The 23,380-nt window shown below is 43.8% G+C and overlaps 1 long non-coding RNA gene across 1 annotated transcript; it reads right to left on the bottom strand.

Annotated features, from left to right (window-relative positions):
- Positions 1-48: 48 nt before the first annotated feature.
- LOC132404383 (uncharacterized) lies at positions 49-22,792 on the bottom strand. Its single transcript, XR_009515515.1, has 3 exons — positions 22,564-22,792; positions 4,363-4,561; positions 49-174 (listed from the first exon to the last, which is right to left on the bottom strand). It is a non-coding gene; the product is annotated as an uncharacterized LOC132404383 (long non-coding RNA).
- Between the last annotated feature and the right edge of the window lie 588 nt (positions 22,793-23,380).

Genomic DNA, 23,380 nt, shown 5'->3' with positions numbered 1-23,380 from the left:
CTATCCATTGTATATGTCCAGGTCAATTCTGAATTGAAACAGCCAATTCACTGTAGATCCCAGCATCTTAATCTTCTGGTAAGTGTCCCAAGCGAAACCTTGTCAAATGCCTTATGAGAATCTTCGTTACCAACCTCCATAGCTCCAGCTTTATCAATCACTTTCAGTCACCTCCTGAAAAAGCAAATCAAGTTTAATACGACATGGCTTCTCCTGTACAAAACCATGACAAAACCATGTTGACTGTCCCTAATTAGGTCACGGTTTTTCAAATGCTCATAAATCATATCCCTAACAAATTCTCTGCAGTGGCTTCCCTTGAGTGGTTCTACCCGCTCCCTAGTTATCCTCTTTGGGCTCCTTATTTAAGAAAGGATGTGCTGACACTGGAGAGGGTTCAGAGAAGATTCACTAGAGTGATTCCGGGAATGAGAGGGTTAACATATGAGGAATGTGTGACCGCTCTTGGACTGTACTCCTTGGAGTTTAGAAAAATGAGGGGGAACCTCATAGAAACATTCCAAATGTTGAAAGGCATGGACAGAGTGGATGTGGCAAAGTTGTTTCCCATGGTGGGGGAGTCTTGTACGAGAGGGCAAAACTTGAGGATTGCAGGGCGCCCATTCAGTACAGAGATGCAAACAGATTTTTTTAGCCAGATGGTGGTGAATCTATGGAATTTGTTGCCACAGGCGGTAGTGGAGGCCAAGTCATTGGGTGTATTTAAGGCAGAGATTGATAGGTATCTGAGAAGTCAGGGCATCAAAGGTTATGGTGAGAACGTGGGGGAATGAAACTAAAGGGGATTGGATCAGCTCATGATGAAATGGCAGAGCAGACTTGATGGGCTGAATGGCCGACTTCTGCTCCTTTGTCTTATGGGCTTATGGTCTCTTGCTCTGAAGAATATAGAGCAGTCTTGGGATTCTCTTTAATTCTAGTTGCAAAGGATTTTTCATGGACCTACCTGCCTTTCCTTATTCCCCTCTTGAGTTCTTTAATGACATCTTTATAATCCTCAATGGCTCTGTTTGATTTTAGCCTCCAAAACCTTATTCATTTCATTTTTCTTCTTGACTAAATTCACATTTCTTAACATTCAAGGTCCCTTATCTTGTCATCCTTGTCCTTCCTTTGTACTAGAACATGCCATTTTTTTGAAGATGTAACTAGTAGAGTGGATAGGGGAGAGCCAGTGGATGTGGTATATTTAGATTTTCAAAAGGCTTTTAACAAGGTCCCACACAGGAGATTAGTGTGCAAACTTAAAGCACATGGTATTGGGGGTATGGTATTGATGTGGATAGAGAACTGGTTGGCAGACAGGAAGGAAAGAGTGGGAGTAAACGGGACCTTTTCAGAATGGCAGGCAGTGACTAGTGGGGTACTGCAAGGCTCAGTGCTGGGACCCCAGTTATTTACAATATATATTAATGATTTAGACAAGGGAATTAAATGCAGCTTCTCCAAGTTTGCGGATGACACAAAGCTGGGCGGCGGTGTTAGCTGTGAGGAGGATGCTAAGAGGATGCAGGGTGACTTGGATAGGTTAGGTGAGTGGGCAAATTCATGGCAGATGCAATTTAATGTGGATAAATGTGAGGTTATCCACTTTGGTTGCAAGAACAGGAAAACAGATTATTATCTGAACGGTGGCCGATTAGGAAAAGGGGAGATGCAACGAGACCTGGGTGTCATTGTACACCAGTCATTGAAGGTGGGCATGCAGGTACAGCAGGAGGTGAAAAAAGCAAATGGTATGTTGGCATTCATAGCAAAATGATTTGAGTACAGGAGCAGGGAGGTTCTACTGCAGTTGTACAAGGCCTTGGTGAGACCACACCTGGAGTATTGTGTGCAGTTTTGGTCCCCTAATCTGAGGAAAGACATTCTTGGAGTACAAAGAAGGTTCACCAGATTGATTCCTGGGATGGAAGGACTTTCATATGAAGAAAGACTGTATCAACTAGGCTTATACTCACTGGAATTTAAAAGATTGAGGGGGGATCTTATTGAAATGTATCAAATTCTAAAGGGATTGGACAGGCTAGGTGCAGGAAGATTGTTTCCAATGTTGGGGAAGTCCAGAATGAGGGGTCACAGTTTAAGGATAAAGGGGAAGCCTTTTAGGACCGAAATTAGAAAAAAACTTCTTCACACAGAGAGTGGTGAATCTGTGGAATTCTCTGCCACAGGAAACAGTTGAGGCCGGTTCATTGGCCATATTTAAGAAGAAGTTAGATATGGCCCTTGTGGCTAAAGGGATCGGGGGTATGGAGAGAAAGCAGGTACAGGGTTCTAAGTTGGATGATCAGCCATGATCATACTGAATGGCGGTGCAGGCTCGAAGGGCCGAATGGCCTACTCTTGCACCTATTTTCTATGTTTCTATGCGTGTCCTGTCCTCTATACAGATGGTTGTTAAACCCCCTCTGCATGTCAAATGTGGGCTTGTCCAAAAACAGCTGTTCCCAAGTAACTGTCCCTAGTTCCTGCCTAATACTCATAATTTTCCTTGTTCAAATTTAACACTCCCCCACATTCCATACTTACCCTGAACTTTAGATACTTTAAGGAACTCTGGTCACTGTTCCCTAACTGCTCTTCCACTGAAAGGTCAGTCACCTGGTCAGGCTCTTTATCCAAAACCATTTCCAGGTTGATCACTTCCTCCTGTGGGTTCAAGAAACCCTCCTGGATGCAATTAACAGATATTCTGCCATCTAAACCTCTTGCACTAAGGAGGCCCCAGATTATATTAGGAAGTTTGTGTCACCCATTACTACAACACATGTGGAGCTTGTCAATTTCATCAACTTTGTCACCAGCTTCCATCCCACACTTATATTCACTTCGTCCTTTCCCGATACCTTTCTCCCCCTTCATTGTCTATGTTTCCATCTCTGGAATCTGATTATCTACCAACAACTTTTACAAACAGACTGACTTTCGAAGTTAACTTGTCTACATCTCTTCCCACTTGCAAGCATCCTAGTTCCTTCTCACAGTTTCTCCACTTCCACAGCATCTGTTCTCATGATGAGTTTATCCATTCCAGGACAACTGAGATCTCCAGTTTCTTCAGGAAATGAGATTTCCCTCCACTACTTTTAATGCAGCTCTTACCTGCATCTCCTCCATTTCCTGCATTTCTACTGTCATCTCATCTCTTCCACCACATTACAGAGGTAAGGTCCCCCTCATCTTCCCCCTACCATGCCATGTTCCTTCACATCCAATATATCATTCAATGCAGCTTCTGCCACTTTCATTGGGATCCCACCAACAAACATCTTCTCCTCCCCTCCCCCAGGGATCACTCTCTTTACAGCTCTGTTGTCCGTTCATCCCTCCCCACCAATCCACTCCAGCCAGGCCGACTATTACACCTGCACCTACACCTCCTCCTTCACCACCATTCAATGCCCTGAACAATCCTTTCAGGTGAGGCAGTACTTCATGTGTGAATCCATCAGGGTTGTTTATTGTATCTTGTACTCCTTGTGTGGCCTCCTCCATTCTCACAACCTGCTCATCATCTTCACTTTCCTCCCTCTAGTTCCCCACCTCCTTCCATTTTTTCTTATGGTCCTCTATCTTCTCCCATCATATTCCTTCATCTTTAGCCCTTTGCCTCTTTCACTTATCACATCCCAACATCCCAGCTTCTCACATCATTTCTCCCCTTACCACCCACCACCAACCTCCCTACCTTCCCTTCTTGGGCCTTGATTCATTGACTGTATTGCCTGCCCACTCATGCTCCTCCTCCCCCTTGTCTTTTATTCTGGTTCTTGCCCTCTCTCTTTTCAGTTGTGATGCTCCTGATGAAGGATTTTGGCCCAATGGGTTGTCTGTTCAAAGGTACAATTTAATGTCAGAGAAATGTATACAATATACACCCTGAAATGCTTTTTCTTTGCAATCATCCACAAAAACAGAGGAGTGCCCCAAAGAATGAATGATAGTTAAATGTTTGAACCCCGAAGTACCCCCCAGCTCCCCTCCCTCCTGCATGTAAGTGGCAGCGAACAACAATTCCCGCTCCCCCCACCTGCAGAAAAAAGCATCGGCACCCACCACTGAGCACTCAAGCATGAGCAAAGCAACAGCAAAGACATAATCTTGCAGCAACCCAAAGACTTTGCATTTCACCTGGTATTCTACATACCACAGGTTCTCTCTCTCATTAATAAAGGAGGAAGAGGTGTCTCCATTTTCCCAGTGAGTGGGGAAGCATAACAAGCAACTCGTTGGTTTACGATGTTAGAAGTCCGTGATGTCGCTTTTATCGAGCTCTGTGCCTGAAGGTCGCAAAGATCTCGGGTCTCCAGCCACACAGTCGCAGATAACCTGACTCACCTGACGACACACGGGTCTCCTGTCGTGACACTGACTCTCGATCCACCCATCTCCAGAGCCCCGAGATCCTAGGCTTCCAAATCCAAGCCGGACTCTTAGGCCGAGCCTTTGGTGTGCCGAACAATAGCCATTTATGGAACCCCGAGAGCGGGTCCCATTCTCACAAAGAACCAGTCAGGTCAGGGTCTTCAAAAGAACCCTGAAAGGGAAAAATAGAGTTATTAAAGATGGAAATAGAGCTGCTTCTGTAGAGTCAAGCATGGGAGTGAAACACTTACCCCACCCCCTCCCATTTTTACCATCTCTGTTTTTTCCAAAACATCAAATTCTTGTAACATTTAGTATCCATTCCTGTCCCTCTCTTGACCAAGTCTCTGTTACAAGCACAATATCAGAGTTCCATGTTCTGATCCACCCTCTATGTTCTTAACCATTAGGTTTTCACAAATGAAATGGTGGAGGCATTTTACATTAAATAAAACTGCAGCAACTCATTTATTGAATGTTAAAAACCAAACAGAAAGCGTGGTAAAAATCCTTTACATAGTTAGCTCGTTGTGCCTGACCACGCTCTTAAGGTGAACCCCAACCCAATGTTGGTGGTTGTGAATTCTGTATGTTTCCACCAATTACTTCAGCCAACATAAGCCCCCCACCTCACCAGAATTAATCAAGAACGGCATTGTGAGCCTGTCCAGAGCTCGGTCAAGCTGCCTGGCCTGGGTGCTATGTTCCATGGCTCATCCAGAGGTGTGTTGAAGCGCTCAAGATCATATTGTGATGGCAGGGTCATGGTTGAAGGACCCTCCAAATCTAGATGGCCAGTTTAAGGTGATCTGCTGAAATACGTTCAAGTTTACCCTCTCATCTAAGATGGGAGTTTTTTCTTTCTGTTCCAAAATGCGAAACGGGTCATTGGAAGTGGGGCCTAAGGGGACATGTGTGTCATGGTGGATGAAGACAAAGAAAGTGGGATGCAGGTCAACAGGGACTCAAGGGTGCTGTACACCATGATGGGAGATAGGAATGTGTAAAGAGGAACTGAATTTACTGAGGAGGGTGGAACGTCTTTAAGAGGCTGACCAGGTGGTCGTGCATCAGGAAAAAAAGTCACTTGGCACTCATAATGGCTGGCCCCGTGTGGAGATGAGATATGTGTTCAGATTTGGAATTACAGGCGACAAGTACAGAAGGTCATCCAGGTAAACAAAAAGAAACTCTTAAATATGTTAATACAGCCGTTGGAAAATCTGTGCTGCATTTTCCAGACAAATGACATGCACGGAGACTCAGAAAGGCCAAGTGAGGTTATCACAGCTGTTTTGTGAATGTCGCTTGAGCACACAGGTAGCCCGCAACTAGATAAACCGGAAAAAATTAACTTTACTGCTAAACATGCCAAAAAGTCCTGGATGTAGGAGACTGGGTAACAACAGGGAGCAATAGGCTCATGAGGGCACTGGTAATTGCCTCATGGTCAGTAACCACCATTGGACTTGGGGACCATATGGAGGGGCAAAGCCCTGGGGCTATTTGACCAGCATACAATGCCAAGTCTTTCCATGTTGGCCTTTGTGGTTGCCAGCTTTTCTGGGTCCAGTCTACGTGTGTGGGCATGGACTGGCGGGCCAGTTGCAGACGTAGAGCTTAACCCCATGTTTTGAATGTAGGCTTGGCGAGGTTTGGGAATTCGCCCAGCATTCGAGTAAACTCACATGTGGTGGTGCACATGCTTGACAGAGTCGTCATGGGGAACGTTATAGAGGAGCAGGGTACCAACCCAAAGTTCTTGACATCCACAAACCATCAGTTCTTAATATAGACTAATAGTCCTTGGGCACACAGGAACACTGCACTGAGCACAGGTCTAGTCACTTTAGCTAGGATGAAATCCAATGTGTATTGTCATCCACTGAAGCACAGAGTCTCTTGTTGTGTCCTGTAAGTCTGGATCTTGCTGCTGTTGGCAGCCTCCCGCGAGGTTTTGTTATTCTTTGCCTTCTCATCAAGAGGCGATGCTGGCAGCCCACTCATTTGAGCACCCCAATCACACAGGAAGCGTCACTCTGAAAGGGTGTCCATAATGAATGATAGGCGACCCTGGCAGCTAGAATCCATGGAGCTGACAGACCTCTGATGTCTCGATGGGCCGGCACTGTTGAAACTGCAAGGCGGTTGTCATGCCAAAGTGAGTGTGGTAAAAGCACAGAGCCGGTGTTGTCTGTTTCACAGCTGCAGACATTCTTCTACTGAGGGCCTTGCTGACCGGGCTTATTCAGGTGGAGAAAGGAGGAGGAATGATGCAGCACTGCCTAGCTGAGTGTAGACTGTCGGCCATTTTAGCAAGCTCCCTGTTGTCCATCATGGGAGCATTAGTGAGGGCTATGCAAACTTGATCGGGCATTTGCTGCATGAAGAGTTCTTTATAAAATAAACGAGGATGGCGATTTCCCAGGAGAGGCAGCATGTGGTCCATTAGCTCCAACAGATTAGTATTGCCGAGGGTGGGCAAGGAGAGCAACTGTTTGGTGCGCTCAGATTCCGATAGACCAAAAGTCTGTAAGAAGTGAGTTTTCAGTGATCGGTAGTTATCACGTTCAGGCAGGTGTTTTCTCGAAGTGCAAGTTTTGCCTTGGCTCATACAAACCAAACAACGGCATTTTGCTTCCAAAACTCTGACAATTTCAAAGTGACTGCATTGGCCAACGTTTTCAATAACTCTGGAATCGTCCTAGAGCATCGGGCTCACCAATGTAAGCTTTCACAAGTCAAAGAGCAGAGGCGTTTTATGTTTAAAAGAAGACTGTAGCAACTCATTTAATGAATACCAAAAACTGAACACAAAATGCAGTAATTACATAATTACCTCATCACGTCAGGGCAGCCTCGTAAAGAGAAGCCTAACCCAATGTCGGTGGTTGTGAATTCTGTATGTTTACACCAATTACGTTATTCTACAAACCTTAGCCACAATATTTTTAACAACACACCATCCCAGCATTTGTTTTTGATCACAGAATCCCCTTTTGGTCCCCCTAATTATCAAGAAAATCATTGGGTCAGGAGACAAACATGGATCCTTTGTTTTCCAAGGTTCCCGTTTACGCTCACATTATCCTGGAACCTAACAGCCAAGCCTCTGTCTCACAGATGAGACAGCTAGGTGTGCCAAAGCAGCCCTCTCATTCCCAAATACCCTCACTGATAGCAAAGTCCTTGCATCTCTCAAAGCTGTCAAGTTACTTAAGGACTTCTTTAAGTCCCCAGTAGTGGGAAACATGTAAAAATCATTATAAAGTAAAACAATAAACTCTAAAAATATTTATTACTTTAAAAAGAATAACAAAAGTAAAATCAATGAAAAATTGTAGTAAACATGAGGAAATCTGCAGATGCTGGAAATTCAAACAACACACACAAAATGCCGGTGGACCACAGCAGGCCAGGCAGCATCTATAAGGAGAAGCACTGTCGACGTTTCGGGCCGAGATCCTTCGTCAGGACTGACTGAAAGAAAAGATAGTAAGAGATTTGGAAGTAGTGGGGGGAGGGGGAAATGCGAAATGATAGGAGAAGACCGGAGGGGGTGGGATGAAGCTAAGAGCTGGAAAAGTGATTGGCAAAAGTGATACAGAGCTGGAGAAGGGAAAGGATCATGGGATGGGAGGCCTCGGGAGAAAGAAAGGGGGGGGGGGGAAGCACCAGAGGGAGATAGAGTACAGGCAAACAACTAAATATGTCAGCGATGGGGTAAGAAGGAGAGGAGGGGCATTAACGGAAGTTAGAGAAGTCAATGTTCATGCCATCAGGTTGGAAGCTACCCAGTCCTGACGAAGGGTCTCGGCCCGAAACGTCGACAGTGTTTCTCCTTATAGATGATGCCTGGCCTGCTGTGTTCCACCAGCGTTTTGTGTGTGTTGAAAGATTGTAGTAGTTTTAAATATTTAAATGCATTCCAGCAAATGCTAATAATAAATAAAATATAACTTGGCCTTGTCACTTCCTTCTTCCTTGTAATCTACCTGATGTTTATCTAATCTGAACCATGCTCTGTAGGCAGGTTCGCCAGCATAGATTCAAAAAGGTCTGATTGAAACCTGTAGTCAGAACATTGTGGCTGAACAATGTATTGCTTTTGTGTAAAAGGAATTATTTTATGATGTATCGTTTAGTAACCTGTCTCTGATTACATCTGCATTTCATTTGCATTGAAAGCCTTCCTGTTTTCAGAAGTTTGTTATGTATTATTCAATTCAGCTGTTGGATCTCAGGTTCACAAAGGCTAACACATTCTGGATTGGAAGCATTTGGCTCTGTGAAGCATGATTCATCTCTGTTGCCAGGATACTCACTTCCATCCTATCTCAAAACATTTTAGAGATCTGTGTAGACTTAAATCCTATTAAAGGTTTCAAGTTTTTATATTTCCTTTCTGAACAGAGCATCCACAAAACTATAAGAAAACTCATAAATGCTCAAAATGCTTTTAAATAGGAACACAAATTCATTGATGTGCAAAAATATGCATTATTGAAATATTCTTTTTTACAGAATGTTGGATATATATTTTAAAAACTCAATTATAACTGAACTAGCTAAAGCACTTACTGCAATAATCGAAGATAACTTTGAAAACTTGTTCCAATGCAGTTTGAAGATCTATTCGTACACTGAAGGATTAATGGACTGTTTCTAAGGATGTCTGAAAAGCATCTCACCTGATGCTGGAAATGCTGAGGTTTACAAGCTTGTGTGAGAGCCACCGAATTTAACTAATGGATGAAGTGCTTTATTCTTCCTTCTGTCCCTTAGATACAGCAAATAATATGCTGCTTGCTTCTATATGCATAACAAAGTTCAGGATGTTAAATCTCTCCCTTTATTTTCTGTCCTTCAGGCACACTCCTTTGCAAAGCAGAAATTATAATATACCAGGCGTTCATGCAATGATTTGACAGGTTTTCATTTGAATGGCCATTCTTTCACTTGAGCGGTAGTGATATGGGACTCAGTAATCAGAGGAACCAACAGGAGATTCTGTGTACATGGACCGAACAGCCAGTTGGTATGTGGCCTCCCTGATGCTGGGGTCAGGGACATCTCGGATCATGTACACAGCTTTTAGGAGTGGGTGGGAGAGCTGTCAGATGCCTTGGCCAATGACGTAGGAAGGAAAAGCAAAGAGATCCTGAAAAGAGAAGTTAGAGAGCTGGGTAGAAAGCTGAGAAGCAGGACCTCCAGGGTAGTAATTTCTGGGTTGCTACCTGTGCCATGCACCAGTGAGGGTAGAAACAAGTTGATTTGGCAGATAAACACGTGGCTGAGAAGCTGGTGTAGAGGGCAGGTGTTCAGGTTCTTGGATCACTGGGACATCTTCTGGGGAAAATATGACCTGTTCAAAAGTGATGGGTTGCACCTGAACCCAAGGGGGACCAATATTCTCGTGGGCAGGTTTGTTAGAGCTGTTGGGGAGGGTTTAAACTAATTTGGGGAGGTGGGAACCAGAGTGAAGGGACTCAGTATAGGATGGATGGTTAAAAAACAAAAATAGCATGCAGTCAGACTCAAGAAATTCAGGCAGTTGATAGGACAAAACTGCAGTCAGCAGGGTGAGTATCAGTGCATTAGGGATGCAGAATCAAAAGGGTAGCAAATACAGCACTCAAAGTGTTATATCTCAATGCAGAGTATAAGAAATAAGGTGGATGATCTTGTTGCACTATTACAAGTTGTCAGGTATGATGTTGTGGTCATCACTGAATCACGGCTGAAGGAAGGATGTAGTTGGGAGCTGAATGTCCAAGGTTACACGTTGTATCAGAGGGAGAAGAAGGTTGGCAGAGGGGGTGGCGTGGCTCTACTGGTAAAGAATGACATCAAATTAGTAGAAAGATCTGACATAGGATCGGAAGAGGTTGAATCCTTGTGGGTTGAGTTAAGAAACTGCAAAGGTTAAAGGACCCTGATGGGAGTTATTTACAGGCCTCGCAACAGCACCTGGGATGTGGACCACAGATTACAACAGAAAATAGCAAAGGCATGTCAAAAGGGCAGTTCTGATAGTCATGGGAGATTTCAACATGCAGGTCGATTGAGGAAATCAAGTTGGTAATGGGTCTGAAGAGAGTGTATCTAATGAATGCCTATGAGATAGCTTTCTGGAGCAGTTTGTCATTGAAGATCAGCTCTACTGGGTTGGGTGTTATGTAATGAGTCAGAGGCGATTAGGAGAGCTTAAGATAAAAGAAGCCTTAGGAGCCAGTGATCACAATATGATTGAGTTCAACTTGAAATCTGACAGGGAGAAAGTAAAGTCTGACATACCCGTACTTCAGTAGACTAAAGGGAACTACAGTGGTATGAGAGAAGATTTGGCCAAAGTAAGTCGGAAGGAGCTGCTGGCAGGGATGACTGCAGAGCAGCAATGGCTTGAGTTTCTGGGAAAAATGAAGAAGACGCAGGATAGATGTATTCCAAAAATGAAGAAACACTCAACTAGCAAAATAGTACGGCCATGGCTGACAAGGGAAGTGAAAGATAATGTAAAAGCAAAAGAGAGGGCAGACAACAAAGCAAAAATTAGTCGGAAAATAGACTGGAAGAAGGGATTGGGAAGCTTTTAAAACACTAAAAGAATCATTAGGAGGGAAAAGCTGAAATATGAAAACAAGCTAGAAAACAATATCAAAGTGGATAGTAAAAGCTTTTTCAGGTATGTAACAAATAAAAGAGTTTAGAGTGGATATATGACCACAAAAAAATGTGGCCAGAGAAATTAGACAGGGGACCAAGAGATGGCAGATGAACTGAATGAGTATTTTGCATCATTCTTCACTGTGAAAGACACTAGCTGTGTGCCAGGTATTGAAGGGTGTGATGGAAAAGAAGTAAGTGCAGTTACTATTGGAAGGGAGAAGGTGCTTAAAAGATTGAAAGACCTAGGCTTTTCAGCATTCAAAAGGTTTCAATGAGATCCCCCCTCTCATATTTCTAAATTCCAGCGAGTACAGACCCAGAGCCATTAAACATTCCTCATATGATAAACCCTTTCATTTCTGGAATCATCCTTGTGAACCTCTTCTGCACCCTTTCTGTACATAAATCACCTGGACCAGATGAACCACACCCTAGTGTTCTGATATATGCAGCATTAGAGATTGTGGAGGCATTAGTAATGACCTTACAAAAATCATTTGACTCTGGCGTTGTGCCAGAGGACTGGAAAATTGCAAATGTCATTCCACTCTTTAAGGAAGGAGGAAGGCAGCAGAAAGGAAATTATAGACCAGTTAGCCTGATCTCAGTGGTTGGGAAGATTTTGGTGTCAACTGTTAAGAATGAAGTTACGCAATACTTGGTGACACTGGACAAGATAGGACAAAGTCAGCATGGTTTTCCCAAGAGAAAATCTTGTCTGACAAACCTGTTGGAATTCTTTGAGGAGATTATAAGCAGGATAGATAAAGGAGATGCAATGGATGTTGACTTTCAGATGTCCTTTGACATGGTGCCACACATGAAGTTGCTTACCAAGTTAAAAACCCATAGTATTATAGGTGAGTTACTGGCATGGTTAGAGCATTGGCTGATTGGTAGGAGGCAACGAGTGGGTCTGCTTCCAGTGACTAGTGGTGTTCCACAGGAGTCGATATTGGGACTGATTCTTTTATGCTGAATATCAATGATTTAGATGATGGAATAGATGACTTTGTTGCCAAGTTTGCAGATGATATGAAGATTGGTGGAGGGGCAGGTAGTGTTGAGGAAACAGGTAGACTGCAGAAGGACTTAGACAGATTAGGAGAATGGGTGGGAAAGTGTCCAATGAAATACAATGTTGGAGAATGCATGGTCATGCACTTTGGTAGAAGAAATACATGTAAATGTGCAGATTATTTTCAAATCAAGGAGAAAATCCAGGTGAGGAAGGCAAATGTAATGTTAGTATTCATTTCAAGGTGTCTAGAAAACAAGACCGGGGATGTGATGCTGAGGTTTTATAAGGCACTGGTGAGGCCTTGAGTACTGTGAACAGTTTTGGGCTCCTCATCTATGAAAAGATGTGCTGGCATTGGACAGGGTCCAGAGGAGGTTCACAAGGATGATTCCAGGAATGAAAGGGTTATCATATGAGGAATGTTTAATGGTTCTGGGTCTGTACTCTCTGGAATTTAGAAATATGAGGAGGGGATCTCATTGAAACCTTTTGAATGCTGAAAGGCCCAGACAGAGTAGATGTGGATAGGATGTTTCCCATGGTGGAGGAATCTAGGACAAGAGGACACAGCTTCAGAATAGAGGGGTATCCATTTAGAACAGAGATGTGGTAAAATTTCTTTAGCCCGGGAGTGGTGGATTTTCAGAATTTCTTATCAGAGGCAGCAATGGAGACCAGGTTGTTGAATATAGTTAAGGCAGAAATTGATAGGTTCGTGTTAGTTCTTGATTGGAAGCAGCATCAAAGGTTGCGGGGGAAGGCGAGGGAGTGGAGCTGAGGAGGGGAGAAAAGGATCAGCCATGATCAAATGGCCGAGCGGACTCGTTAGGCCTCATGGCCGAGTTCTGCTCCCGTGTCTTATGGTCTTCTCTCTTACTTCTTTAGGCAGCTCCTTCAACCCAACTTCAGAATGTCTTTCTGTGCTACCCTGTGGAGGCACCTCTTGAACATTTCCTTTTGTGCCAGGCACTATGGCAAGCTTATTGATACAAAAGAGCTTTACTTTTCATTTTCCCATTAGCAAGCCATAGATTTTACAATATACTCAAATATATAAAACAAGCAATTGCATATCATTAGTAAAACTAGTCCAGCAATATGACTACTTATCCAGGTGTAAAATAACGTGAATAAGGATCCATGGTAATAGAAAGATTATTATATACATTATTTGTGAAGGGTCTTGGCTGTTCATTTCCCTCCATTGATTTTCCCTGACCTGCGGAGTTCCCCCAGTATTTTGTGTGTGTTGCTCAATATTTCCAGCATCTGCAGAATCTCTCGTGTCTCACAATCATTAAGGTTTAACCAAGTAGACACTGAGACTGACAGGAGAGAAATAATCCTGATGGAATAAAAAGGGACGAATCCTCCCTTTTTATCTGCAATTCCAATTATTCCAGGAATCAAAAAGCCTTAAGATGGATGTGTTTTAATCTACCCACTCAATTTATCTATGAAAGCTGATGAAAATTAATTCTGTCATGCTTTCTGATGAATTCATTATTCATATTAAATCTGCATCTTTCAAGATGTAAAGAGCACCAAGTGAGTCTGTTTTGTTTACAAAGCAGCCTCCAAACTCCGTTGAGTCCTTGAATGATGACTGCACAGATTTCCGGATAAGGAGTGCAGAATAACTGACTTTAAATCAAAGCAAAGCAATATTCTCAGAGCCAAATTAAACAAAAGGGAAGAACTTCTTTTCGCTAGATTCCTCTCTTTGTTTCAGTGCCTTCATGTATTCTCCTCCACGTTTGATTCTGTTGATTTTGATACTGCCAAGTTTCAGACAGGTGCCAATGTCAGCAAGCTTGCATCGTACACTGGGGTGCTCTCTCCAGTTACCTGATGAGGTAATCAGGGCCTTGTCCAGGAGCAGATGTTGTCAGGTGGTGCCCAACCTGCCTGTAGTGTTTTGGCCCTTAACCACTACACTCTCCAGCTGGCTGGTCAGCAGTGGTGGCCAGGTCACTGTTCATCTGCTCCTGACCTCCAGATTGACTCCTCTCGCCCACTCCATATTCTGCTTCCTCCCCAATCCTGCGAGCTGCTTGCTTCTTGTTTCTTTCATCAAGGCCCAGTGCGGATAGCAACCGCCGTGCTGACCTTGCTGGAAACCCTCTATAGCCGATCTCCACGGGGATTAGCCCACATCCGTCATCTTTTGTCCCAGCACTCCTGGACTATGGACTGGTATGTCAGGGCCTTTCTCTCATGAGCCTCCTCACATCCTTCTCCCCTTGGTATTGTGAGCTCTGCCAGGGTGCTTTTCTTCTTTTCGGTGGACCACAATACCATGTCTGGTTGAAGTGTGTTTGCACCACCTCCGGGAACTGCAGCTTCCTCCCCACATCGACCCTCATCTCCCATCAATTAGTAATTTGCAGCTGACTGGATTTAGACCTCTTTGATAAGACTGGTGTGGCCTTCTCCTTGATGAAAATGACTATCCTGTTTGCCTCTCTGCCATTTAGTCCCTTTTTATGCCTCGCCAATTCCGGTGTGTCAGCAAGGGACAGCAGGACCTTGTCATGGCACCACCTATGCCATCCTCATGTTAAAGCTGTTTTGTATTCTGACAGTATGTGTGCCAGTGAGACCCACTGACCACAAAGCTTGCAGTTAGGGTCCTCTCTCAGCCCCTGTGTGCTCAGCTATGATGGTGTAGGGTTGGGAGAGTGTCATGCATGGACAGGAGGAAAGAAATGTGGAAGTGCTCCAGTCTCCAAAGCTCTGCCCAATGATCTTGCTCTTGGGAAGATCCCATTTTGCATGACCCCCCCCCCCCAACTCCACTGCCTTCGATAACTGTGGTTCCGTACCTCTGCCTGGACTATGTCAAACCTATTCCTTGCACTCCCCCATCATTGGAAGTGTGCAGAGATATGGCATTGCCGTCCCAGGCATGGGTTGTCAGTGATGTCTCTCAATTGCAGGAAGCTCACTGACTGGTCTATGGCCGAGTTGGCGGCCAACTTTCAACCTGATCTTGTTGTGATTCCTGCTTGGTTTATTAGCTTGTCGTCGGAGCCCCTCAGTGTGTTGGCCATGGTGGATTTGAAATATGGAAGAAAACATCAAACTGGAATGGGTCAAGAACAGTGGAAGCATTGTCTTTGTTCCTGCTTTGTGCTTCAGATGGAGGCTTCCATTTTGCAGAACTGTTTGATGTCTTCCATTTTGGGAGATGGAGCTACTTTGCTTTCTGTGTCTTAAAGTAGATGCAATGATGTTTCCGGTAATCTGCTGGACTGGAGACAATTTCCAGATAAGTAGTTATTTGTGAGGTATTCTTTGATATAGCATAGCATGCAGGTTTGTGAATGTTGGAGTCAGTGCCTGCGTGGAGTGGTTCGAGCTGGTTACTGAAGAGAACAAAGAGCCATAAATCACTAGTTGCAGGGAAGAGGGCAGTAAATGGATGCTGGTGGCGAGCAGAGCCAATAAAGAGCATTGATTAGGGAGAGTATCCATTGCATCCGATCTGCCCTGGATGTCAACATGAACTGACAACCGGCTCTCACCTCCAACTGAATGGGAGTACATTGACAGGTTTATTTATTAAGTTTTATTTTATTTTATTTATTATTTTCATTTTTTTCTCTCTCTGCTAGATTATGATTTGCATTACCCTGAAGATGCTAAGTTAACAAATTTCACATCACATGCCGCTGATAATCAACCTGATTCTGATTCTGAGTAATCTGATATATATATATTGGTTGATTAAGCAGTCTTGTACGGGTTATATGTAAAAATACGTTACCTACCTATGTCATCATGCTACCACGTGATACGTGTGCACCTCACTTGAAGTAAAGACAAAGTTAACCCTGTATTTCAAACTCCCCGCAGTTTCCATTGAATAAATTTAATGTTTTGAAGTTACACAACATAACAATAATAACCCTGATTCTGATTCTGACATTCTGTCTCAGGGACAGGTTTGAGAGCCAATGAATGCCAATGGCTGCCAAAAGCATTCCAGAGTCAAACCAGCTCAAATTAGGGAGGTTCACTGGAACTCATCCCTCAGCTGGGAGCCAGGTCCTCAAAGGAATGTCGCATCTGCGGAGGACTAGCCTGTCCAAGGCAGTGCAAAATATACATTATATATATACGTGTATACATCTATTTATTTATTTATTTATTTATTTATTTATTTTTATGTATGTATGTACGTATATATATAGAGAGAGAGAGAGAGAGCGAGAGAGAGAGAGAGAAACTCAGTGGGTTGAGCAGCATCTGTGGTGGTAACAGGATTGTCAACATTTTGGTCCAAGAACCAGCACTTAAAGGGTACAGCACTTAAAGATATTTAGACAAGATGATTGCCCTGGTAGGCCCATTGTTTCTGTCTGCTATTGCTCTACCAAACTTAATTCCTCTACCTCCACTGTGTCGCCTTCTTCAGTCCCTTTCCTCTCACATCTGGAACATCTTGTATGTTCCCCTACCATTTTCATAACTTCCAATTCCTTGGCCCCCATTGCCTTTTGTTCACCACAGATGTCCTGTCTTGACACATCTGTGCCACTTAAAGAATTCAGTTCAGTGCAAAGCAGATGATTGGATGAACTCAGGTAGTTTATTCTTCAGAGGAAGACCATAAGACAAGAAGACATGGGAGCAGTATTAGGTCATTGAGTCTGTCATTCCATCATAACTGATCCTGGATCCCTCTCAATCTCTGCCTTCTTGCCATATCCTTTGATCCCCTGACCAATCAGTAAACAATCAATTTCTGCCTTAAATGCACCCACAGATTTGGACTCCACTGCAGTCTGTGGCAGAGCATTCCACAGATTTACTAATCTCTGGTTAAAAAAAAAATCCTCTTTATCTCTGTTCTCAATTTTGAGGCTGTGCCCTCTAGTTCTGGATACCCCCACCTTAGGAAACATCCTCTCCACATCCACCCTATCTAGTCATTTCAACATTCGATAGGTTTCAATGAGATCCCTACACATCCTTCTAAATTCCAATGAGTACAGGCCCAAAGCTGCCAAATGCTCCTCTTATGTTAACCCCTTCATTCCTGGAATAATCCTCGTGAACCTTCTCTGGACTCTCTCCAGTGACAACACATCCTTTCTGTGATATGGGACCCAACACTGTTGATAATACTCCAAGTGCAACCTGGCTAGTGTCTTATGAAGGCTTGGTATTATTTCCTTGCTTTTATATTCTATTCCCCTTGAAATAATGCCAACATTGTCCTTGCCTTCTTTACCACAGACGCAACCTGTGAAGTAACCTTCTGGGAGTCTTGCATAAGGACTCTGCACCCTCTGATGTTGGAACCAATCACATAGGAAGACTCATAACTTTTAAAACATGAGCAGTGTCAGTTAATGGCCATGATTCTACCTCACTCCCAACAGTCAGAGAGGAGTCAGAGTCTGTCCTGCTCTCTTCCCCAAGTTAGACTGCCTCTGCTTTGGACTTTTCTCATGCTTATTGGAGATGGTCCGCCTGCATTCACCCAGATTAGTGTGTATACCGTTACACTTTGTCTAATCCTTGCCATCTCTTTGTCAGCTATCCAGAATATCTGTCAAGGACAGCACTGGTTTGGAGCGCTGAACTGCAAAAAAACACACCAAGCAAAAAGTCAGTTTTCAGAGGAGCTTTACTAGTTGTGGCCAAGTTCTGAAATGCATCATTGGAAGTTCGATTTAGAACAGAAGTTGGCATTGTCTTCCATCCTTGGCTCACTTAGTGAATATTACAGACTGAATAAGAGGAGACAGATTTTAAATATCAAAAGCTTTGGAACAGAACCAGAAGCTGTTTACACAACTCTCAAAGTCAGCTAAGGTATGGCTACACATCATGTCATCATTTTTCCAGTGGTAAATATACAAAATATCAGAAGGAAGTGGCTAATACTCCCACACAAAAAAAATCCTTTACAGTTGATACTATCCTTTTCTAACTTTCCCTTACAAATCCCATATCCCTGATCCATGTGTCCAAAACCTACCTCTGCCTTGCTTGAATACAACTAGACATCAATACTCTCTGAAATTGAGTTCCAAAGAATGACAATCACCTACATGAGGAAGTCACTCCTCACCTGAGTTTGAACTAACCAAAGAGCATTTCCTCCTTTTTCTTGAAGATGGCAAGAGAGAAAGGATGGTCAGCAACACTACACAACCTTTACCTCATCTTCAGTTCTGTGTTGCAAGGGCAGAGCTTTACCTGTGGGTGGATTCACTGCTTTAGTTATGCACGGGGAGAGTTCACAGATGGCACAAAGACCTTAGCAGCTGCCCCTGGTACTGGTGGGTAAGCTAGAAAGATCAGCTTGCATCCATCCTTAACTGTGCTTTTGGGACTCACAGCTCTTACCTTTAAGTGGACATGATTTAACATTTCTTTCAGAATTGAAAGCTGTGCTTGTGCCTGTGGATAATGTGGAGGATTTCACTAAGTGCATTACACTACATTGTTGGAGGGCTTTGTACAAATCCAGCCCATTGTGAAGCAATTATCAATAGCAAGCCCCCAAAAGCAGTCCTGAGTCTCATTTGTCCCACCTGAAACCCCCCGGTTTCCTCGGCTGCATAAGTCTAGGGAAGACAACCTCTGGCTCTGCCAAACTCATGAGATTGAGGTGCTCTCGATCCCACCCCAAACCCCGGTTTGTGTAGATGCTGTGTCATTTGCTACCCTGTTACAAATTAATGCCACGAAATTACAGACAGTACACCACATACGATTAAAAGATTATGATTCTTAATTTGACTAAAGGGTTAGTAAAGAAAAGAACAAAAAAAAGAAAATGTCCCATTTTAATGAAACAGTCAAATGTGCACAAGTTGGAGCTCATCGTTTCCCCATAGTTACTGATCCTCAATCGATCTAGCCCTCGGCTTCGTTGAATCACAGTCCCACTCTGGGTTGAATCCTACAACGTCTTCTCTCCTGCATCTTCCCTCTTCCTCTCCTCTTGAACAAAAGCTCCAAGTCCAACCATAGTGCCCCTCACCAGAGAAACCTCCCCTTAATCCAACCATCCTAATTGGATGGCACACAATTTTCCTCATCCCTTATCTTCAACAATCACCCAAACAGACTGAAACCAGAACAGACGGCTCCTACAGAACTGCTAAATGAAATTCACACAGCATAACAGTAAAAATGTGAACCACGGCATTACACATCCAATACAGTTGTGTTAGAATCTTGGACATCGATACAGATGTCTTAGAATCTTAGACAGAGAGCTTAGATAATGAGCCAATGTCTTAGTCAGAGAGCTTTTCTTGCTTGTTTCTGCATCTTTCCATGTCATTCACTCCCTTGCTGCCATTGGAACAGCTCTCTGCTGAATCAGGAGTCACCCCCATCAAGAAGGCATAAAAGCTCTCTGCTTCTTTCTTGACAAAAGAATCAACCATTTCCCCTCCACCACAACCATTCTCCATCAGGCAGAACTGGTCTTGACTCTGAACAATTTTTCCTTCGGTCCTTCCATTTTTTCCAAACTCGAGGGGTAGCCGTGGGCACCCACATGGGCCCTAGCTATGCCTGCCCCTTCGTTGGCTCTGTACAGCAGTCCATACTCGAAGCTTTCCCCAGTAATACTCACCAGCTCTTCCTCCGCTACATTGACGACTGCATTGGTGCTGCTTCATGCACCCTTGCTGAGCTCGTGAATTTTATCAACTTTGCCTCGAACTTCAAACCTGCTCTTAAATTCACTTGGCCCATGTCTGACACCCCCCTCCCCTTTCTTGATCTCTCTGTTTCTATTTCTGTCAACCAACATGTTTTATAAACTACTGATTCCCATGGTTATCTTGACCATAGTTCTTTACACTCTATCTCCTGTAAAAATGCAATTCCCTTTTTGCATTTCCTTTGCCTCCGCTGCATCTATTCCCAGGACTCAGCTCCCCATTCTAAGGCATCAGAGATGTCCCGTTCTCTTTCTAAGAACAGGGTTTCCTTCCCTTCACTATTGCATCTCCTCCATTTCCTGTACATCCACACTCACCCCATCTTCCCATCACTTTGACATTGATAATTCCTCTTGTCCACACCTACCACCACATGAGCCTCTGCAACTTCCGCCATCTCCAAAGGGATCCTACCACTTAACATATCTTTACCTCCCCCTTCTCCGCAGGGATCATTCCCTCTGCAGTTCCCTTGTAATGTTTGTCCCTCCCAACTCATCTCCCTCTGGTTACTCATCCCTGCAAATGGCCCAAGTGCCTCACCTGCCCATACGCTTCCTCCCTCGCCTCCATTCCTTCCAGGAGAGCCAACACTTCACCTACCAATGTGGCCTCCTCCACATTAGTGAGACCCGTTGTAAATTGAACAACCACTTTGCTGAGCAACTCCGCTGCATCTGCCACAAGCAGAGCTTCCTGGCATGAAAACATTTTAATTCTGATTCCCATTCCCACTCTGACGTCGGTCCATGGCCTCCTTTTGTGCCAAGATGAGGCCATCCTCAGGATAGAGGAGCAACATCTTATATTCCATCTGGATTGGCTCCAACCTGAAGGCATGACTCCTTCTGGTAAAAAAAATTCCCAGCCCCGCTTCTTCCTCTATTTCCTACTCTGACATTTTGCTTCTTCTCGCCTGCCTATCACCTCCCCATGAGTCCCCCACCTCCTTCTCTTTCTCCTATTGTCCACCCTCCTCTCCTAACAGATTCCTTCTTCTCCAGCCCTTGACCTTTCCCAACAACTGGCTTCACCTATTACCTTCCAGCTATCCTTCTTCTTCTCCCCCCACTTTTTAGTTCTGGCATCTTCCCCCTCCATTTTCAGTCCTGCCGAAGGGTCTCAGCTTGAAATATTGACTGTTTATTCATTTCCATAGATGCTGCCTGACCTGCTGAGTTCCTCCAGCATTTTGTGTGGGTCAAACTCATGGATGATTACCTTGAGCTGCAGTAAATTTGACTGCCACCAGAGGGCAGCAGAGTAGCAATGGTGGGATCATGGTTGATGCCATACTGGGTGTGACCAGTCATAGAATCATAGAACACTATAGCACAGAAACAGAGGCCCTTTAGCCCATCTAGTCTGTGCCAAACTATTCATCTGCCTAGTCCCATCAACCTGCACCCGGACCGTAGCCCTCCATACCCCTTCCATTCATGTACTTACCCAAATTTCTCTTAAATGTTGAAATCAAACCCACACCCATTACTTTTGCTGGCAGCTCCTTCCACACACTCACACAACCTTCTAAGTGAAGAAGATCCCCCTCATGTTCCCTTTATAAATGTCATCTTTCATCCTTAACCCATGACCTCCAGCTCTAGTCTCAATGAACCTTGGTGGAAAATGCTTATTTACATTTACCCTATCTATACCCTTCATAATTTTGTATACTCTATGAAATCTCCCCTATTTCTCTATACTCAGGGAATAAGGTTCTGACCTGTTTAACCTTTCCCAAGAGCACAGGTCCACAAGTCATAAAAAGACTCTTGTAAATTTTGTTAACACTCACAGATTTCCAGAATCTGCAAATTTCCTTGTTTGCTTTGTAAATTTTGTCAATGTCTTTCCTGTAGGTATGTGAGCAAAACAGCACACAGTACTCCAAAATTAGGTTTCACCAACATCTTACACAACTTCAGCATAACATCTTTACGTTCAACATAACAACTCATGCACTCAATATTTTGATTTATGACACCAATGTGTTTTCTTTACAACCCTATCTACCTGTGACACCACTTCCAAGGAACTTTTAGTCTGTATTTCCAGATCCCTCTGTTCTACCACACTTCTCGGTGCCCTGTCACTCACCATTTAACTTCAACCCTGGTTTGTCCTCCCAAAGTACAATCCCTGGCACTTGTCCGCATTAAGTTCTAGTGGCCATTTTCAGCTCATTTTTCTATCTGGTCCAGATCCTGCTGCAAGCTTTGATAATCTTTCTCTCTGTCTGCCACCTTCCCAATTCTGGTGTCACCTGCAAACTTGCTGATCCTGTTTATCAGATTCCCATCCAGATCATTGAGAATGATGAGGTTAATACTTCCCCGTTGAGCAATGTTAAGTTACTAATATTTAGGTGTCGTTAAGTAGTTCATACAAAATAGGAATTGCCGGGCCAAGCTCACCAAAGAACCATTTCTTCCCAATCTTAAATCTCACATGGTTTATAAGCATTCTGTTAATGTTTGGTTCATGTAGGAAGGATCTGTCGGTTCATCAGAAATGTCACAACGTTCCCAGAGATGTTACTTTATAAAGTCATTCAGCGGGCAGTTTAATGGCAGGTGCATGCACTTCCTTATTTCTTCTGGTATTAATTAACCTAGTGCCCAGAGTAATGTTATAACTCGTACAACTGGCTGCAAAGAAAAATGCTCAGTTATGCAAAACATATTGTGATGCACCAGAGAATACAGAGTAAAATGTAAAATATAAGTTCCTGCAATCAAGTTAATTCCCAGCATAGAGCCGGGATCCAGACTTAGTAACGCTGACCTTGTAAGTCCCCGCACACCGGCCGAGGTTCGGCAGTAGTGTGATCGGAAGTTTCGCTGTGACTTTAGCAGCTGACAGGAGAGTCCTTCCCAGGAAACAAAGTCCCCGAGTATCGTCAAACATCCCTGTTATTTTGATGCTTTCCATAAGTGTGCAGATGAAGCAAGCCATCTTGATCCAGGGGTATGCAAAATTATGAGGGGTATAGATAGGGTAAATGCAAGCAGGCTTTTTTTTCCACTGAGGTTGGGTGGGACTTTAACCTGAGGTCAAGGGTTAAGGGGGAAGGGTGAAAAGTCTAAGGGGAACAGACAGTGTGGAATAAGCTGCCAGCACATGCAAGCTCAATCTCAACATTAAAGAGAAGTTTGGATAGGTACATGGATGGTAGGGCTATGGCCCCAATGCAGATGGGAGTGGGCTGTTTAAATGGGTCAGCATGGACCAGGTGGGCCAAATGGCCTGTCTCTGTGCTGTAGCGAATTTCTTTCAACACCTACTGGATATTGTCACTTTATTTCTCCCAGCTCCCCACCTTCACTTCATATCTCTTATCATTCCATAGAAACACAGCAGAAAATGATAACTATTGAGAGCAGGTAGGTTGAGATCACAAAGGAAATAAAAAATGGCCACAATTTAATGGAGACACTTGCAAGGTATTCTGTTCACCAGAGACTGCATAACCATTCAGTCAGGATGCTCACTAATTTGCACAGCTGGCAACATCATTAGCTCAAGGCAATAAGGCAATTTGGAACTAAATGAGTGTTATATCTCAGCTCCGAAAGCTGGCGGGTGAAATGGAGGCAGAGTT

Source organism: Hypanus sabinus, chromosome 14 (assembly GCF_030144855.1).
Source record: "Hypanus sabinus isolate sHypSab1 chromosome 14, sHypSab1.hap1, whole genome shotgun sequence".
Taxonomy (NCBI): domain Eukaryota; kingdom Metazoa; phylum Chordata; class Chondrichthyes; order Myliobatiformes; family Dasyatidae; genus Hypanus; species Hypanus sabinus.
The sequence above is the reverse complement of the archived record's forward strand: the minus strand, read 5'-3'. Positions and strand labels throughout refer to the sequence as shown.